Source organism: Pituophis catenifer, unplaced genomic scaffold, assembly GCF_029215685.1.
Source record: "Pituophis catenifer annectens isolate HBS135680 unplaced genomic scaffold, rPitCat1.0.hap2 SCAF_2, whole genome shotgun sequence".
Taxonomy (NCBI): Eukaryota; Metazoa; Chordata; class Lepidosauria; order Squamata; family Colubridae; genus Pituophis; species Pituophis catenifer.
In genome coordinates, this window is record NW_027256882.1 from 148,815,252 (window position 1) to 148,835,738 (window position 20,487).

The following is a 20,487-nucleotide window of genomic DNA, read 5'->3' on the forward strand; positions in this document are numbered from 1 at the left end:
CGGGTGCTGTCGGCCAAACAATGTTGACTGGCAGCCCCCAGGGGGAGAGCCTTCTCTGTGGGGGCACCTACTATCTGGAATGAGCTCCCCCCGGAGATACGGAGGATCCCAGATCTGCGCACTTTCCGCCGTGCTCTCAATACTTTTTTATTCCATCAAGCCGGCCTGGCCTAAATCTTTCCCCTTTAAAATGTAAATTTTAATTTGTTTTTAAAATTATTGGGTGTTTTAAATTTGTCTCGGCCAAATTGTTTAATTCGGTTTTATTCTGTTTTTAAAATTTGTATTTATGTGTTTTATTCTGTGGCTGTTCACCGCCCTGAGTCCTTCGGGAGTAGGGCGGTATACAAATCCAATAAATGAAATGAAATGAATGAATGAAACAAATGTGGCAAGAAAACTTGTAAAATGGGGCAAAACTCAACAAATTTCCCACTTAGCAACATAAATTTTGGACTCAATTGTGGTCGTAAGTCAAGGACTTACAGTTATTCTATCCTAATCAACATAAATGTTAATACCCCCATCCCTTAAACCTTACTTATGGCAACTCTTGATTTCAAACATTTATATTGAAAGAAAAATACAATCACAGTTTAGTATCAAGCAGCCTTGTCCAACCTGGGCATTCTTCAGTTGAAGCCCATACATCTGAAAGTGTCCCGAGTGGGGAAGGGTGGTATAAAGGTTAGCATATCCCAGGCACAAGTAAAATTTTTATGCAATTAAATGTATTTTTGAATTTAGTGTTAAATTCTAAGGGTTATGATAGCTCCATAAAAGTAATGTGTTCATTCTCAGTGTGCTGAGATACTTGTCATTTTTTTTAAAAAAATTATCTTAAATGTAATTGTAGGGCAATGTAATAAGCATTAACATAAACATCCACTGTGTGTAACACAGGGTATTTATTTTGATATTCTTGCTACTAGATGTCAAGTGCAAATGAAAACTTGAAACCTCTGCTTTTAATATTACAATTTTGGGGCTTTTTAAAATTCATTATAAAATCAAATACAAATCAAATATTTGAAAAACAGCTATACGAGAGAAATCTCACACTCAAAGGATTGTCAGTGGTATGGAGGACAAAATAGGTTCCCCTCCTTTTTTTGACGTTTAATTTATGAGCTCCAGCCATAAAAGAAGACTTCACAACTTTGTATTAAGTTCCTTGTATGAAAATAATATTACTCTGCAACCAACACAAAGATATGTAAAACTGCAAATGGTATATTCACCCAAGCTCCAGGAAGGCAATTCTTTTATTTATTTGCTAAAAATTATCTCTATATTGCCTTTGAGGGTAAGACTCCCCATCCACCCAAGAATCCACTACAGGCAACAAATATAAAAGGGAAAAAAAACCTGTACATTTTTAAAAACATACTAAAAAAAAAACTAGGAATCTTTCCAAACGGCAGCAGGTAATAACGGTCTTATGGGAAGAAAAGAAAGCAGCCTAGCTAAAAGGCTTCTGAATATAATTTATTGTAACTAGGTTTCACAGGTGGATTTTAAATAATATACCATATTTAATAATAACATAGTATTACAGTAATCCTAATAGATTATGTTTGTCTTTGCCTTACAACATCTCCAGCTTTTAGTACAAGAGTATGAGATAAATCCAAATATGTTTTCCAAAGCAGAAATTCAAACTTTTCAGCCCTAAAACTCCCAAATACTAAACACAAAATTACAAGTGAAACAAGTTTAAATCACACTATCTCCACAAAAAGAAAAACAAAAGGCAAAAAGCTAACCGTGTTAAAAATCAGAAAGATCAGCAGAAACATATAACATTCTATGTGTTGGATTAGTAAAGGTAAAGGTTCCCCTCGCAGATATGTGCTAGTCATTCCCGACTCTAGGGGGCGGTGCTCATCTCCGTTTCAAAGCCGAAGAGCCAGCGCTGTCCGAAGACGTCTCCATGGTTATGTGGTCAGCATGACTAAACGTCAAAGGTGCAGGGAACGCTGTTACCTTCCCATAAAAGGTGGTCCCTATTTTTCTACTTGCAGTTTTTACATGCTTTCAAACTGCTAGGTTGGCAGAAGCTGGGATAAGTAAGGGGAGCTCACCCCATTACGCAGTATTAGGGATTCGAACTGCTGAACTGTTGACCTTTCGATCGATAAGCTCAGCGTCTTAGCCACTGAGCCACTACGTCCCTTTGTGTTGGATTAAAACTCCTAAAATCCTAAACCAGTTCCAAATATATTCTGACAAGTATGACCAATAAACTAAGAACCAGTGTCTGCATCTCTCAAATTAATGTCCCTTCAGTAAATAAGGATCATGCCTATTTGTGGATGAGGAAATGGGTTCCATTTACCCTGATAGGTATGTTCACATAAATTACCTGAAAGTGACCTTCAGAGACCATCCTGCTATTACTAGAGCAATCAGTTTGTTCAGACCATTTAAAGGTCTTCTATAAAAAACGTGCAGCATGCCTAAGTAAAGTCATTTGTGGTTTTCGTATTTCAATGCTCATCCTGATATCGTAACTTAAACCAGGACACACTTCATTAAACAAACCAGATTCAATCTGGCAGAAGTAGTATTTCTGATTTAGTTTCCATTTTTTAAACATTTCAGGTTTGGGCAAGATACAAAAATAAATTAGGATTAAACCAGGAAACCTATAAAATGCATGCTATATTTACCCCTCACCCAAATAGTAAACTACGATTGCAATCAGTAAGGCGACAATAACAACTTCCAATCCTAAAACAAACTGATCTCTTCTCCATTATTCTATAATTGTCCATCATTCTAAGCCTTCAAAACACTGTCTATCACCTTAATGTATCTTTGACTTTATGGGGCGGGTGGTCATGCTTCTAAAGAATTTTCTAAGAATGCTTAGATCATTTACATAAAGATGATGCTCAAAACTGGCACGTTGCTTTACAGCAATACTATTTTATCATTTAATTAAAATAAATAGGAATATAAAATCAGGTGGTCCAGGAAGGCAAGTTGGGTACCCAGGAGCTACACCAAAAAGCTAACAGGCAACCACTAACTAATCTTTATTGGTTTAAAAATTCCCAAGATCTCTTATAAGAGCATAACATTAAACTTAATTTATGGAGAATGAAAAGCTAGTATTAAATTGTGCCCAAACGTGATCAAGGCTATTGTATTTCATCCCACATTTTAACTCTTCTGTACTCTTCTCTAATTATTGCCTCTAAAGTAGACTCTGCAATCCCAACCAAGGAAAATTACCTCAAGGCAAAACCATTCACAAGCAACTGGTCAGTTTAAGACAGCTTCCATCCCTACATGCGAGAGATAACGAATACTGTAGCTCTTATTCATTGCTATAATCCAGGAAAGCGACACCTGCCTCACAGCCATCCTTCAAAACAATAATTCCCAATGGAAGAATTGCCTTGTTAAGGGGACAGGAAGAAGCCCTCCATTATCAGGAAGAGGTGGCAAAGCTGTACAAGGTCCTTTGGCATTTATACAGACTGACTTCATCTCAAAAACACAGAAAGCAACAAAAAATATTTCAGCTGATGTTCCCCCTAAAAGAGGCAGGGGTGAGAAAGAGCAGGAGACAAAATGCAGTCTAAAACTATAGAAAAAGCAGGGATCCCGACCCTCGGCTGCACCAGCAGGATGTCTACCACAGAATGAAGAACTGGGAAGCTCATTAAGCCAAAGTGACTAGAGAAAGGACTAGAAATCAGATGCCCCTGGGGACCATCTCCATCTATGCTTTTTCTTTAGCCATTTTGGTTTGACTATAAGAAATAAAGACTCCAAGAAACATTCCTCATTGAAAACCATGGCTCAGAAGATACAGTAAGATATCTTAACAGTACAACTGGACTTTCATCCTTATCGGATCTTTAAGGACTCAGCAGAGTTACGTTCAAGGGTAGTATTGTAACTAAAGAGTCAATATGGTGAAGTGGTTAAAGGCACTGGGCTAGAAACCAGAAGAATGGGAGTTCTAGTCCTACCTTAAACACAAAGCCAGCTGGGTGATTATGGACCAGATATTTACTCTTAACACCAAGAAGGCAGCAAAGGCAAACCATTTTTAAAAATACTACTAAGAAAACTGCAGAGACTTCTTTCATGTTGTATGTAGCCAGGAGTGAAGACGACTCAAAAATGCAGATACAGACAGACACACACACAAAAGGAAGAAAAGTAGCTGTTTAAGTGGTGTAAATAATATGCAAAGCACAGAAGCACCCTAATGCCAAAAAGTCCTACTGTGCAGTGATCTGCGAAAGTGGGACTTGGGGACTGTATGGGTGCACATGTAACATCTGTCAGTAGCATCTTAAAACAGATGTGACTTTTCCTGGGCTCAGGGCCAAAAAAGTGCCTGTGCGCACTAACAATCACACAGGGCTCTTGAAATTTGGATCTGTGCACAGCTCTGCCAAACAGGATGAATAGCATAGAGAGGGCAATGAATTCATGCAAGGAAAAGCATATACAGAGCCAGGCAGGAGCCAGGAGAGACGGAAAGAAGAGGGACATGGAGAAAGCTAAGAGGCCAGTCACACTGGCTCCCTTTGGATACTTTTGATCACTTTGCAAAGTGTTACACCCAAGCTGTGTTCCCACCTCATTTTTTTCCTCCAGCCAAGCTCTGCCCGTGTTCAGGCATGGTTCTGCAGGACTTGTGTAGAAAAAGCAGCTTAGCCCACCTCCTCAAAACCCTTCTCCCCCCCCCCCATTTTTCAAAGGACATTAGACCAAATGGGGAATTAATCTGCAGTTTCTTGAGAAGATATTCTCTTCCTTCATGCTCCCTTAATAATAGTGACTTTATAAAATAAAGCATACAAAAGCTAGTGGCAGTAAAATAAATTCTGGGGCCTCATCTTGCAAGGGTATGAGCCACATGTATTGGTTTAGACTATGTGCCCTGTCAACTTTTCAAAGTTCTGGCTGCAACTTTGATAACCTGGACCACTTCTGAAACGTAACTTAGAAGGCAACTGCTTAAAACCTTGTGGAGGGTGGTGAGGGAGAAGAGGCTTTTCTTAAGCAGTTTACTTTAGGGCCTAGGCAAGGCCTTGTAGCTCAAGAGAACCCAATTCTCCTTTAATCAGGCCTATTTCCTGATGCCAGGATGAATAAAGAGACAAGCGTATCTCTCTCTGTCCTTTCTCCTGTCCAAATTGCGCCATACCTCTTTTCTGCCCCACTGAAAAAGTTTGGTTTTGCTTTTTGTTAGGCCTGAATTGCACTATCGCCATAGCAGCGGAATCCTCGACTCTTGCAAATGGAAACTCCATTTTGAAGGAAAAATTCAAAACTGGACACCTTTTCAAATTAAGGAGAGGCTGGGAAGCAAACAAAGGTCACCTCTATCAATCTAGAATTCATTGCCTTTGACATATACCTAAGCCAACTCAAATCTAGACTCATCTTGTAAAGGTCACTATTTTCAAAATTAGCTTAAAAGACAAGACCCTCACAAATCCAGACCTGTTTAGTTAATAGCATACAGAACCTCTGAGCCAAACTGAAATTGGACTTAACTAAGTTTTAATATAACTTGATAACTATGCTATATTGGCAAAGGTCACATTTAAAAAGAGAAACTGAATTCAAATAAGCAACATTATAGCTTGACACAATACAATCAACAGTGTTTGCAAGCCAGTGAATCGAGCCAGGTCTCCCTTAAGTCAAATTTGATGTCTCTTGATTTCATGGACATAGCCATCTACTTTCCTTTCCTGGCAATATGAAAATTGTTTGCTATTGTCTTATATCAGAATATTTTTTTTGAATTCCCAGTCTAGCCTACAGCTCTGACATTTCCTGGTGCTCTTTCATCCAAGTTTTAAGCAGGCCTTAAATTTTTTTCAAATCAGCTAAACTCAGCTAGATACCACCAACTGCTAAACAGTTTAGTGAGAAATAGAAAAACAATACTGTAAATAATTTCATTCTACAAACGAGCACTACATGCAAATCAGCATAGTTTGGATTTTGATAATTTCCTAATGAAAAACTAGTGGGTGACAATTATATTAAAATTCACTACTCTACATCCAAAGATGCCATAAATTTGATCTTTACTTAATGATCATATCCCATAATTTAATAATCTGAAGTGGGTCATCCTAGCAATGCCATTTTTCTGAAGTTTAAGAGAAGAGGGAGAGGTGGACAAAGACCTAAGGTACAACATACAGTTTGCCAGAATGCTGCAGTTTAAAGCTAAACACAAGACCCAAGCTGATAAAATAGAAGATCACCACTCGCACTGAATCATTCAAGTTCCCCTGGATTTAGAAGAAAACTGGGATCACATTAGCTACATTTCATTTCAGCTTCCCCCCCCCCCCCAAATCATGCACTGGAATAAAAAGATTGCTGCTCACTTCTGCTATGAGCTTCTTTAAATAAATCAAGTAACATCTTCATTGAGTACTGCAACAAAAAACCTATCTGTCATTTTTTTTGTCAGGAGGTGCTCAAGATGTTCAAGGACATTTTTGAATTGGAGTAGAGATGAGAACCAGAACTGAATTCTGTTCCTGAGTCAAAGGTCACACATCACAGGAAAAGTCACTACTGACTAGTTCTCTCTCCCAGTTAGACTATTTGCAGCATGCTGCTACACCCAAATGCTACTGGGTCTGTGTTAATTATTTTGAAAAGGACTGCAGCTTGGGGATAAGGAGTAAAGTGGTTTTACCCAGTGGTGAAATCTAAAATTTGTTACTACCTGTTCTGTGGGCGTGGCTTGGGGGGGTAATGTGACTGGGTGGGCGTGGCCATTTTTTAAAAAAACTTTTAAAACCATTTTTTCTACAACCTCTTTGGCGAAGAGGTTGTAAAAAAATGCTTTCAAAAGGCTCTGACGACCCCAGCTGAGTTGCCTGATCGGCAGAGGCTTTTTTTCTTTGAAAAGCCTCTGCCAATCAGGCAACTCTGCTTGGATCTTCAGAGGCTTTTAAAAGAAAAAAAGCCTCTGCCGATCAGGCAACTCAGCTGGGGTCATCAGAGCCTTTTGAAACCATTTTTTCTACAACCTCTTCAGAGGTTTGTAGAAAAAATGCTTTTAAAAGCCTTTGATGATCCCAGCTGAGCCGTGCAATCATCAGAGGCTTTTTTTTTAAAAAAATGCTTTTAAAAGCATTTTTTCCACCAAAGAGGTTGTAGAAAAAATGCTTTTAAAAATTTAAAAAAAAAAAAGCCTCTGATGATTGCACGGCTCAGCTGGGCATTGGGGAGGGGGGGGGCAGGGATTTTTACTACCGGTTCTCCGAACCACCCGCCTCCATCGCTACCAGATCGGGTGATCCGGTCCAAACCGGGAGCATTTCGCCCCTGGTTTTACCACACTATTTTGATTTCTTTAAAGATGTAGCTACACACACATTAATCAAAGTTCACAATTCTCAGTTGGGAGTATAAAATACAGAGCTAATTCCATAAAATGGTTAATGGTTTGGGCTCTAATCATCAGAATCAACATTTACACTACTATCGCCAAATCAAAATTCCAGGATCTACATAGCAGCACCAAAATGTATGCAAAGAGAGGTCCGCCCACAATTATTAGAATCCATATCTCCTAACATCCCAAAATAGACACTGCCAGATGCTGTATTGAGCAAGGTGCATTTTAAATAAAACTTGCGACTTAATTACAATTGGCTAACTTAACACAATATGCTAAGCCAGAATCAAATAAACAATACATACATACATACATACATTACTGCATGTCACATTTTTCCCCTCCGGGAAGTCAAAGCAACACACCCTCCTCCAATCTTCTCCCAGCACAACACCTCTTGACAAGTACATGGAGCTGAAAGACATCTAGCCCAAAGCCAGCAAGTCTGTTTTGATAGCTGGAGCCTAATTCTCTTTGGCCCTTATGGCTCAGCGAAAACTGTAGACCAAGTTTACAGGGCTACTTTTAGCACAGCATGGATCTATCCAATATCTAGCAGGATATTTGCTGACAAATAAGGTAGGGATGGGAAGGGAGCCACAACTTAGTGACCCAGCATAGAACTATTTTAAAGTTCTAAATGCAGTCTTCATTTATTTATTCATATCTTGCCTTTATTTTTATAAATTACTTAAAACTGTGAACATATGTAATATTCCTTCCTATTTTCCCCACAACAACCACCCTGTGAGATGGGTTAGACTGAGAGAGAGTGACTGGCCATAGTCACCCAACTGGCTTTCATGGCTAAGGAGGGATTTGAACTCACAATCTCCAGCTTTCTAACCCAGTGCCTTAACCACTAGACCAAATTGGCTCTCCATCAAAAAGTCTTTGGCAACTCCATCAAAACACCAATATGTGTGTGATGACTCCAATCATCAGCCTGAAATCCTGGAGATGATTAATAATTTCTGTAGCCCATTTTAGGCTAGTTTAGGGTTGCACTACTTCGTCTGACTTGATAAATGCTCTTGAGTTTTGGGCAGCAAAACGAAGGCCATATTCTAAAAAGTAGGTAGAAGCCATTTTTACTTTTCGTATTGTTACTAATCAAATATTGTTGCCAAGAAAATACACAGTCCAGTCCATGATGTTACCAGGGCATCCAGTTCAGCCCAAGAGAAACAGCCTCATATCTCCCCCTACTAAAGAAAAAATAATAATGCTTTTCTTTTAGAAGGGACAGGAACTTTTCAGGCTTTCAGCAAATGTTCAGCAATATGCAGGCAGCATTTGGGGAAACAAAACATATAAGAAATTTATATTATGAGTTGAAACTGACAAGCAACCAGATGCTATCTATGCTTGTGGCTCTCCTGCACTCAATGGACAGTGTAGTGCAAGAGGTCCTCAAACCTACCATTAAGTTTCAGATTGTTCACTGACCCCCAAATATTTATTATATGAAAATCATTTAATAAATATGACTTTAACTAGTACTACAATAATAGCAACAAATTTTGGGGGTCGATACTGATCACTTTGGAAAAGCCTCCTCATGTAGCATGATATATTGCACTCTTCTTAGTTCTGTGAGATGGTCCAATTCAAAATATTAGCTTTGGTTCTGAAATCCAGGTTCAAGAATTCAATATAATTTTTAAAAATTTATTTATTAAATTTATATGCCTCCCGTGTTATGATTTTATTATGTCTTGTGTTGCTGCTGTGGGGTGCTTACCAGAGTCCTGATGACTGAAGCAGCATAAAAGGAAGTGTAATAAGTAATAAATAAATTTCCCCATAATCAAGGATTCCACAGAGTTCAAAGGCATGTCTGAAGCTCAATCTTTTTTAAACGGATGTCACACCATTGCAATCCCAATTTGGGTACAGATACACCTGAAGGGCATCACGGTGAGGAACACTGGTATAGTTTTCCTTTGTTAAAATAAAGGCAGTATCAGCACAAAGAATCAGGACCATACATTAAGTTCCAGGTTAGAAGGTCTATTGCTCAAATCTATACACAAGACTCTAGTCAACCAAAGTTCAATATTAAATTGGCGCCAGATAAGTGTCAACAGAATTCAAGAGGGATTGGACTTGTTTGTGGGAACATAACAATTCTAGGCTGATGACTTGTTTAACTCTGGCTGCTCTTCTACAGGCAGTAACTTGGCATTACAGGTAGTCTTCGACTTTATGACCAGTCACTCAGCGTTCATTCAAAGCTACCCAGACCTCCCTGGGGGTACTTATGACCCAGATTCAAAGTTCCGATGACCACACGACCCCGCAGTCATGTGACCAAATGTTGGGCACTCAGCAACCAGCCCACATTTACAATCATTTGCAATGTCCCATGGCCCAATGACTACATTTTATGGCAGTTTTGCCCAAAACCAGCATTTACTTTGGTTTTCAGCAAAACTGGCTAGTAGCGAACCCCTGCTTTGCTTAATAACTGTGTTCGCTTAACAATTGCTGCAAAAACCAGGTGGGTCACATGGGCGACCCGATTTACAACCAACACAACTTATGACTTTGAGTATTCTTGCTATTTTAAATTGCCTTCAAAATTTAACCACTGATATTTTCACATCATTTTTTTTTTTTTTTTTAATTTGATTTATATGCCGCCCTTCTCCGGAGACTCAGGGTGGCTTACAGTGCATTAAGCAATAGCCTTCATACTTTTGTATATTTATACAAAGTCAGCTTATTGCCCCCACAAACTGGGTCCTCATTTAACCTACCTTAGAAAGGATGGAAGGCTGAGTCAACCTTGAGCCTTGGAGAGATTCGAACCAGCAGTAAATTGCAGGCAGCTGTGTTAATAACAGGGTGCTTTAAACCACTGTAGTACCAAGGCTCTTATTGACGCATTAATGTTGCCACTTTCTACCACAGACAGATTGCATAAATTAGATACATCTTTCGTCAAATACAACAAATTCGCATTAAAATAATTCTGAGAAAACTACCCATTCTTTTTTGACACACAACCAAACAGTCATTTCCACAAATGGGTTAACTTACAGAATACGTCCAAAATCTGGAAGCCATGACTCCCATGGAATTGAAACCTGGCAAATGTTATAAAACATTTAATGTCATTAAAATTATTATCAAACATTTTATGACAGAAAGTTGTAACACATTTCCTGTGGTCAACTCCTGATGTTTGTGCTATACAGCTCAACATGAGCTATTTTCAAGGCAGATTCATCTTTGAATATCTCTCTGAATTTTTCAGAACTTTTCCAGTGAAAGCAGTACATTAGAAGCTCTGCCATGGCTAAAGGCATTGAGGAATCTGGTAAGGAAATATCTCTGAAACGATGACCAGATGGATCATGGATTGTCTAGTTTTTGTTGGAGACTGGAGGAGGAGTCAAATGCAGAATTAGTCTGGAACCCCTAGCTGGGCAAAAGAGGGCTATGTCTAACATTCCCTTGAATGTTCTTGAACTTTACCTAGTCTTACCCAGGTGAAAATCATCAATCTGAGAAGACTCCTGTGTATAGGCTTGAACAATAAAACAGCTAATTGAACTCTTTACAGGTAGATCTCGTTGTTGACACCTGACATTTTTAACTAAAGCTTTTAAGTGAATTATTTGAACCTGATAGTTGGCTAAACATTACAATGTACTAATAGCAAATGTGATTATATTTCTATACTGATGCCTTCTTCGAACCAAAAACTTTTTCACTTACGTGAGTCTCAATTAATAAAAATAACTTGAGCTCTGTCATGTTACAATTGCAAATCAAATCTACGAAAACAATTTGTGTCACAGAATTGTGATTATAGTAGATCATAATATTGTCTATTTTAGATACTTAAAATAGTATTCATTACCAGACAGTTATGGAACTACAGCAATTTATGCTGTTCTTTAAAAAAATTCACTTTTCAGATTATCTGAATTTTTGGATAGTTTTCCGTGAATGCTTTACCCAAGTCTTATAGCTATACTATATAAAGGGAGCCTGAATGAACAAATAATACTCAAGTCTGGAATTTATTTTATAAACAAAGTCATCCAACATACAATCTGCCTGTGTGAAAAAATAATTAGCCTACCTGTTAAATTCAGTGGCTGGTTCATTACTTTTAGCTGCAGTAATTGGTGACTAGCTTTTCACATCACTACATAGCCCATTTCCTCCAAGACAAAAGGCTTCAACTCAGTAACATTTGAGAATTTTCTCACATGAACTACTGTAGTCGTTTCAGATCCTGTTAGAATTTTTCTATGGGGTTGACTTTGTCATCTACTGTCTACAAGAAGACTTGTTTACATGCTTGGAATTGTCTTGCTCCATAACCCACTTATGCTTCACTTTCCACTGATGGAAACGTAGCATGATGTTCTGCTGTGAAAATCTGCTTCCTTCAATGATGGCAAGTCATCCAGGAAGTAAGGCAGCCAAGCCAAGCCATTTCCAAATGTCATAATTAGTATAAGAGTCTCATTGTGGAATGCAGTGTTTGGTTTCTACCAGACATAGGAACATAGTCTCCCTAGATCAGTGGCCCCCAACCTTGTGGGACCAGGGACCAGTTCCATTAAGGTTTTTCCACAGACCGGAGGGGGCATAGTTTTGCTTGCTGCCAGCATTTCACAAATGGGGCTTTGCTTGTTTGTGCGGCCCGGTTGCTGGCATGCCACAGATCGGGCTGATCCAGAGACTGGGGGTTGGGGACCCCTGCCCTAGATCATATTTTGAACATAACAACAACATTTCTCTAGAAATCTGGAGGGTCATCTAGTTGCTTTTTGGGACAAAAATTAATGTTTTTTTCCCCGAGGAAGCAATTATTTGCATTTTGCTATTCTATAACCCCGTTTTTACCTAGTTCTTTTTTGCTGATGGAATCACAAAACCTTCACAAACCAGGTGAGAGGCCTGCAATTCCCTGGATGTTGGTCTGGGGTTGTGATTTTCAGGATAATTCTATGCCGTGCTCTTGAGTAATTTTGAGAGGGTTGCCACTGTTGAGAAGATTTACTATTGTCCCCAATCTTCTCCATTCTAAGGTTGCTTTTGACTGTGGATCTGTGGGACTCCAGAGCATTAGAAATAGTTTTGTAGCTTTCTCGGGATTAATAGACTTTAATGACTACTTTAAAGAGGTCTTCAAATATTTCTTGGCAGCAAGGTACGGTATGCCTTTAGAATCTCTGTGGTGAAAACGTCCCTGAGATGGGGAACATCTTGAGAGAGGTATTTATTTATTATTTTATTTATCAAATTTATATAGTCATCCATCTGACCAGAAATGACTCTGGACAGAGTATAACACTCAAATAAAACCACAATATAAAAGCCATTATTATAAACAATGTAAAAATTATTAAAGGAATTAAAAAAAAAATACAAATCACAAATGGAAAGAGAAGTATAGCAATCACAGGTCATCCACAATACCAGAGTGACCTTAGAATGTCATCTGTTTCCCCAAGCCTGGTGACATAAGCAGGTCTTGAGGGACCTCCTGAACATTCAGAGTGATACAGCTAACCTAACTAAGGGGTGGGAGGGGAAGAGTTCCATAAAGTTGCCCCCAAGGCAGAGAAGGCCCACTCTCCTGGGACCTATCAAATGTAGGTCTCTCACAGATGGAACCTCTAGCATGCCCTATGGTATGGCAAATGGAAGATGACTCTGCAAAAATGGAGCTGACAACTGCTGAAAAGACCAAGGAACCAATGAGTAGATATTTCTTTCTAACCTCTCTGGATAAGGAGAAGACAAAAGATTGCCCACATGTGTTCCTGATGACTGCTTCTCGCAAGCAGACCATAGGATAATGGTCTCCTTTGGGTGAAGGGATTATCTATCTTTCTTGTAAGGGTGGCAGAGTCTTTTAAACAACACAAAGCTCACAAAGCTCATTTCCAAAAGTTATCAACAGATTAAGGGACCAGATAAATGTTTGAATATTGATTTTGGAATTAATTATAAAAAAATGAACAACTTCTTGGGGGAAACAGACCTATTTTGGTTATCCTGGCAAGTGCAAGTCATAATAAAAGATAAATGATGATTTTAGAAACTGGACATTAGAAGGGTCCAAATAATTTAAGCTAGATAAGTAACAACCCTGATGTCAATTAATACTGGGACTTGCAAAAAACAAAATATTATAATGTTATAACATTGGAAATATTAAAGGAGATCTTTGAAGAATAGAGCCAGAAATTAGTATCTATAATATCAACATTACCTATAATGAAGTCTGTTTCTATGAATAGACTATGTCTAAAAGACGTTAATGAAGGAATGTGGATATGGAACAAATGTTACCTGATAAGATAAAATACAAAATGTAGCACTATAAATGACAGGCTGAGATAATAACTGGAAAAAGGTATTTTACAGAAAATCCTCAACTTATGATAACAATTGGAACTGGAATTTCCATCGTTGAGCAATATGGTTGTAAAGTGGGGCAGCATCGCTTAGCGACGGCAATCCCCGCAGTCCTGGTTGCCATTGTTAACTGAATCCCAGTTATTAGCCGAGGCAACTTCCTGCCAGCTTCCCACAACCAAAATCAGTGGAGAAGCCAGTAAGAACTTGTAAGTATCAGGCCGGCAGGCATATAAGTGGTTGCTACTGGGTGGGGGAGAGAGCAAAGGTGTGCAAGAGGCACAATATTGGTGCGAGAAGGTGTCTGGGAGTGCACAAGAGGTATGGGGCAGGGCCGGGAGCATGGCACAAGAGTGCAAGGGGGTGCATGAGGATGTGAGAGAGGCACAAAGGTTGGAGAAGATATACAATGGGGCGAAGGGGTGTGTGAGAGACACAGCAAAGATCAGGGAAGATGTGCAAAGGTATGAAAGGGTACACGAGAGGTATGACACAGGTCAGGGAGGGTGGGTGGATGGGGAAGACTTTACCCCAACAATTTGCAACCTCACTGATTTTCTGGGGAAGCTGGCAGGGAAATTAACAAATGGCAATCACGTGATTGCAGGACACTGCAACTGGTCCTACATGTGAACTGGTTGCCAAGCACCCAAATCACGATCACATGACCACAAGTGTTGGGATGGCTGGAAATCCAAGGAGTTCATAACCACCATTCATCCAGCCCTGTCATAATTTGAAATGGTCACTGGGCGAATGATAGAACAGAACAGAAGTTAACAAAGTTAAAAGGGACCTTGGAGATCTTCCAGTCCAACCCCCTGCTCAAGTAGGAGACCTTACCATTTCAGACAAATGGCTGTCCAGCCTCTTCTTAAAATCCTCTAGTGATGGAACACCCACGACGTCTGAAGGCGAGCCATTCCACTGATCATAGATCAGGGACTACCTGGGCTGGATATGCAACAGAAACTGGCTGAAGTTTTAATAATTTAAAGAGAAATACAAATAATAAATCAAGAGAAACTTTTGTTCCGGGGAGATGATCTTTAACAAAGTTTTTTCTATTCATTTTCTATTCATTTTTCAATTCTCTACTTCTGCCAAAATATTATCACAGAATTTAACTATTTTTAAATTTCAACTACATTTGCATGTCTAGCCTAGTAATATAGAACCTATAGCCTTCCAGGTACCGAACTACAGGTCGACTTATGACTGATGGAGTTAGGACTCTCTCAGAATGGGTGCTTTACATCCCATAAAGCATTTCGGACCATCATGTTACCTACCTCAAGGTCACATGACCACATTTTCAGTGCTCGCCTTTTCAACTAACTGGTTGCAGTGTCCCACAGTCACATGAACTTGATTTGCGACATTTTGCTGATTTCTGGCGAAAAACACCCATTCGGAACAATGATTTGTTTAACGACTGTGCCATTCGCTTAACAACCATGTGATTTGCTTAATGACACCATAAAAAATATCTTTAAAAATGATCTGATCTCAGTTTCTGATCTCAATTGTGGTCACAAGTCAAGGACTATCTGTACAACTCCCAGCATCCCCCATCTGCCTACATAACAATCCAACTCTCTTCCTATTCATATACTGACCAAGTATACAAGAAGTAGGATCAGTAGATAAAATGCTGGATGACGATTCTGCTGATGTCATACTCAATTAAGCTATATCAAATTGCTTTCGCTCTTCATTCCACACTGTGTAAATTACACATATGTTATTCTACAATATTGGAAATGTAACAGAACGTTCTTCTCCCCCCCCCCAAACTTATAAATGGAAAAGATAAAGTATCAACCTGTCATTCCAAAAGAATAGTTCTCAGTTTATAGGATAGGCTGAGGCTGGTATGCAAAATTTGGCAATAAGTATATGCAATTATCAAGTGTGAAGAAACAAAGAACTCCTCAAAAACTAATTTTCTCAATAGGATCTCTCAATATTAAAACAATTACAGATTTAAACCAAGAACCTAAGGCTGGGACTTTGCATAACAAGTTTCATGGACCAATGCACATTTTAGATTGCAGCACTCTTTAGATACAGCAAGAAATAATGCAATTAGCATCATGTTCTGCTAGTAGCAAACAGCTTGAAAACTCTACCTGGCCAAACTTGAATAAATAGTAGAAATTCATTGACATTACATTGTAATGTTTCAGCTCAACTACTGACCTCAGAGCCTTGGATTCTGCATATACAAAGAAAAATACACTATACTTAATGGTCTGGATTCAGATACGGCCAAAATCCCCAAAGCAAAGGTTCATATTCATATTTTCCGTGGAATGTTTCCTTAATATATATATTTGTTCAAGAAACTTCGGGAGGCATTTCTAGGCTTTTTTCATTCAGGTTTTGCTTCCTTTAGTAAAATTTAGTAAATTTAGTAAAAAGCAGCAGAATGACAGTAATGTGTCTTCCATTTCTTTTCTGGTTCCCATATCGTCATAAACCTGGTTTTATGACCAGTAGTTTAAACTACTGCATTCTATTAATTTATATTCATATTTCCAGAAATTATTGGTGCTCAACACAGCTAACGAGTAACATAGAAAGCACCCTACAAATCACATTGTCAAATAATTAAAACATTTTAAAATATGTTGGTAATAAAACAAAAAGCAACGAATTAGCAAATCATCTTGGGACTCCCTAATTAAAAATGTTTTGACTTGGCCTGGAAAGAGTAACAGAAGGAGCTTCTCTCAAAATTTAGAAGCAGTCCATGTGAAGACCTTCTACTTCTGTCACATGCACCTCAAATGGTGACAGAACTGAGGAAGGAGGTTCTTTTATCAAGACTTTAAAGGCAGGGCAAGTATAGAGGGAATTATTGTGGTCTTTCAATGAAGAGATACATAGTTTACAACTAGTAACTTGCATTATCATTCAAAACAATAATAATACTCAGTGTTAAATAAAATAAAACAATAATATTCAGTGGAACTGTTTTAGTATAGGAAACCTTAGTGTCTAACCTAGTTGCATGCTCTGGACCACATGAAATTTCCAAAAACTTTTCAAAGACAGATCCACAGTACATGCTCATCAGGATGTAATCAAGGAACAACTGTCACAGTGAAAAGATCTGATATCTACAGTCACTGCAATCAATGTGTTTGAATATCATGAAGCCTTGATATCAAAGGAAGATTCAGGGCCCTGAGAGGAATGTGCTCCACCAGGTCTATTCCTTGACCTCCATCCAACTGAACACAAAATTCACATCATCACCAGACCTTTCTCTAACACAGTCATACAAAAAGAGTGTCTGTCTGTCTGGGTCTGTTTGTGTAGTTAAAAAGCATTCCTACATATATATTACGCTTACAAACTCCTTTGCATTTTTTCATACACGCTCTGGAAATACTGGTGCCTGAAAAGCTCTACAGCCATTTCTACTAGTAATAACATCGCCAAATCTATTTATGTATGCAGTGGGATTTTAAACATCCAGTGCAGCCTCAAGTGAGATCTGTCCCTTCATGTTAACTCTCCTCAAAACCAGTTGCTGTTCAGCTGCTCTCTACCCACTGTTAAGAAAATCAAAGTTCTCCATTTTTTAAACTCCAGGCAGCATAGGTCCAACTGTGAGTGATCAGATATCCATGCAACAGGTGTGGCCCACAAAGTCCCCTTTGACAGCTAGAGGGACAAAAGTCAGTCACCCTCCTCCCATTAAACCAGAACAGGAAAGCCATCCACTCAATTCATGCAACTCTGCATTTAGAATAACCTACAGAAAGAATCTGAACTTCAAGAGACGAGTAAAAACCCTGCCACCCTGTCTTGTACCGAAGCATGAAACCACCTAGGAGTCTGCTGATTTGGGGAAGAGAGAAAATGCCAATGCAATTTCTCCTCTCCCGGTAAATCTCTTTGGAGTCCTCCATAATCCCATGCAAGCTGCACTGGTCGCTAAAGGACTGCTGGGTAAAGCAGGCCTTTCCACTTGGCTGCTCTGCTTTGGAAAAAAGCAGGCTTCTGGCTCACTCTGTAAAACTGGACAGCATTGCTTTTAAGAGGCCAATTCTATCTAAGGGACAGAAGGGAACGGACTCCATCCAGGAGCAGCCATAACCTCCTGGGCAGTTAAGCTCTCCATTTAAACAAACCCCATCAGATGCAGCTGAGTTGAGAAACACCCAGTTAGACGTTAAAAACTGGCCCTATCATTTTAATCCAAATCCCCAATCAAACAAAATAGAAATGTAAATTAATGGGAGAGGAATGAACACTTCCACCTCTGTGTTAAATGCTTTCTAATTCTATTCCCCCCCTTTAGAATAATACAATGAGACCAACCATTTTGACCCCCCCACACAAGTACAGTTCCCTCGGGCTTAATTCTTTGTGCAAAACATACCAGCAGATATGCAATGGACAGGAAAATAAATTAACAGATCCTCCTGCTGAAAAATATATAACTCGATTATTTCAATAAGAAGGATGTAAGGGGAGCCATATACCTCCCACCACCACCATCATCCACCACACAGTCACTTATTTATATAAGCCAATGGAAACATGAGGCCTAGGCTTAAAGGGTACATAGACATATTTTCAGTTTGCTTGTGATCGATCTAATTCTAAGGCCTTTTACCATGCATCCTCTTCCTGAAACACTTTCTAAACAGATTTCTTCTCATGCACCAAAATGCCACACAAATCAACAAAAGATTGAAAAGTCTGAAGTAAATACAGCCTCAAGATACAAAGAGCATTGATATTCAAATACAGTTAAAGGAATCAGCAGTGGGGCTATAGGGGGGGGAAAAATGCAAACCCTCACCTACCTCTCTTCTACAAGACGATCCAGAAATTCTCACCCGCCAAAATCCATAGGCAAAATACAGCAGAAATCATTATCCCAAAAATCGAAAAGGGGGGAAAAGGAAAGATTTGCATTTGTCCCCTCCTTTTAAAAAGGAAAAAGGAAAAAAAAAAAAAGATGCCCAATAGATGCTGGTTGCTTACTTATAGCCACTCGGGAGATAAAAACAACAACACGCAAACCCACAAACACATTTTAAAAAAAAAATAGGTTTAGAAAGGATGCTAAATCCAAATATCCGAAGATTTTTCTCCACCCCTGGGGGGGGGGGGAAAAAAAAAACCACACACACAAAAAAAAACCACCAAGCAGCCCAGCCCCCTTACACAAGGGAGAGGGTGCTTCGGCTTCCTTCCACCACGATACTTCGGAGTTTCAAAATAAGGCAAAAGAAAAGAGCGACGAGCCAGATCTTCCTAGGACGGCACACAAAGGGAGCTCCGGGGTTTGCCTTTGATCTTCCAGCAGCCGCATCCGAGGGAAGAGATAGATCCCTGCTTTCGGGGCTGCCTCGGTCGCCCTTCCTAGACCTCCCACTCCCCCCCTCCCCTCCCCTCCCCTGTCCTAGCGAGAGGCGCCCAAACAGACCGCTTTGGGAGGCCGGATGGAACGCCGGAGCCCTCCGGATGGAACGCTGAGGTTTTCCCGAGGGAGGGGGAGCGAATGGAGGGAAAGCGAACGTTCAGAGTTTCCCGTCCGCTGGAACGTTCATACTTTTGCCTCCCTCCCGCCTGGCAAAGCCTCCCCTCGCGGATGTGGCACCGCAGCCCCAAACTAACCCGGAGTCTTAGCTTAGCACCATCATCCTTTGCACCCCTGAACCTTCTTCCCCAAGCAGGCTAAATGCCCTCATCGCCCCCCCCCCCCACCAACACCACCTCCTCTCTCTCTCTCTCTTTCTCTCTCGCGAAGAAAAAGCCGCCGCAACCCCAAGCTTTTGCTCCGTCTATCGGCCTAGGGAGATTTCCCCTTCTTTTCTTTTCTTTTTTTTTGTCCGCCCTCCCCTCCTCCCTCCCTTTAATCTCCTCCCTAGCTTCTGTTCCAGGCCTCTTCTCTTTCTTTTCCTGTTTTCGCTCTCTCCTTCCCTTTTTTTTTTTTTATAAAACTTCTCACCTGCTCCCTTCGCACTCTAATCCTCAGCTCGAGCAGAGAACGGGAGTCAAAGAAGCATCGGTGGCTGAGCTTTATCCCCCCCCTCCGCTCCCCCCCCCCCAACCCAACGAAGGGCTTTAAGGAATTGAACAGAAAGTGTTCACCGAGGCAGCCATTTTCAGAGAGGAAAGTAGGTCCTGCTGGGCCAGCTCCGGGTTTGCTTAACCTCCCCCTCCCTCCGCCTCCTCCTATGCAAAAGGGAGGGTGGGATCCCGGAGTTAGGGACTTGTCTCTCCTCTTCGGCCCCCTTTCTCGCCCGGCTTCCTCCCCCCGCTGGACGGGAAGGGACCAGCTTAAAGGCCTGCTCCGATTCGAGCCCCTCGCCTTCGGCGCGAGATGGTTGCGACGCCTCCCGAAAGGAAGCAACCCAGTACTTATTTTGTGTTGGAAGCTCGGGTGGCGGAAGGACACGCCGAAATGGCGCGGGGGAAGTGAGAAATGCGTCCGTACGGAGCCGCAGCGCACGCTTCGGTGGGCGAATCCCTTCGCCGATTTTAACCCTCCGATGCCCGGGCCGGGTGGTTACAAAAGCACGTGGGATGGGTTCAGAGGTCCCTTCCTCCTTTCTCCGCCCTGGCCGAGAGCTGGCGGGAGAGGAGCGGGACAGGTGCGCCTCTCGCAGGAGGCGGCCGGGCTGCGGCTTCCTCCTTGCAGACGCGAAGGGCGTCCCAAGGAA

At 40.5% G+C, this 20,487-nt stretch overlaps 1 protein-coding gene across 1 annotated transcript in view; it reads right to left on the minus strand.

The window, feature by feature from the left end:
• KMT2D (lysine methyltransferase 2D) overlaps positions 1–19,835 on the minus strand; it is a 110,115-nt gene extending 90,280 nt beyond the window's left edge. The window contains exon 1 of the mRNA XM_070937756.1: positions 19,773–19,835. The gene's annotated coding sequence lies outside the window, so the exon portion shown is untranslated. The remainder of the gene's footprint in view (positions 1–19,772) is intronic.
• Between the last annotated feature and the right edge of the window lie 652 nt (positions 19,836–20,487).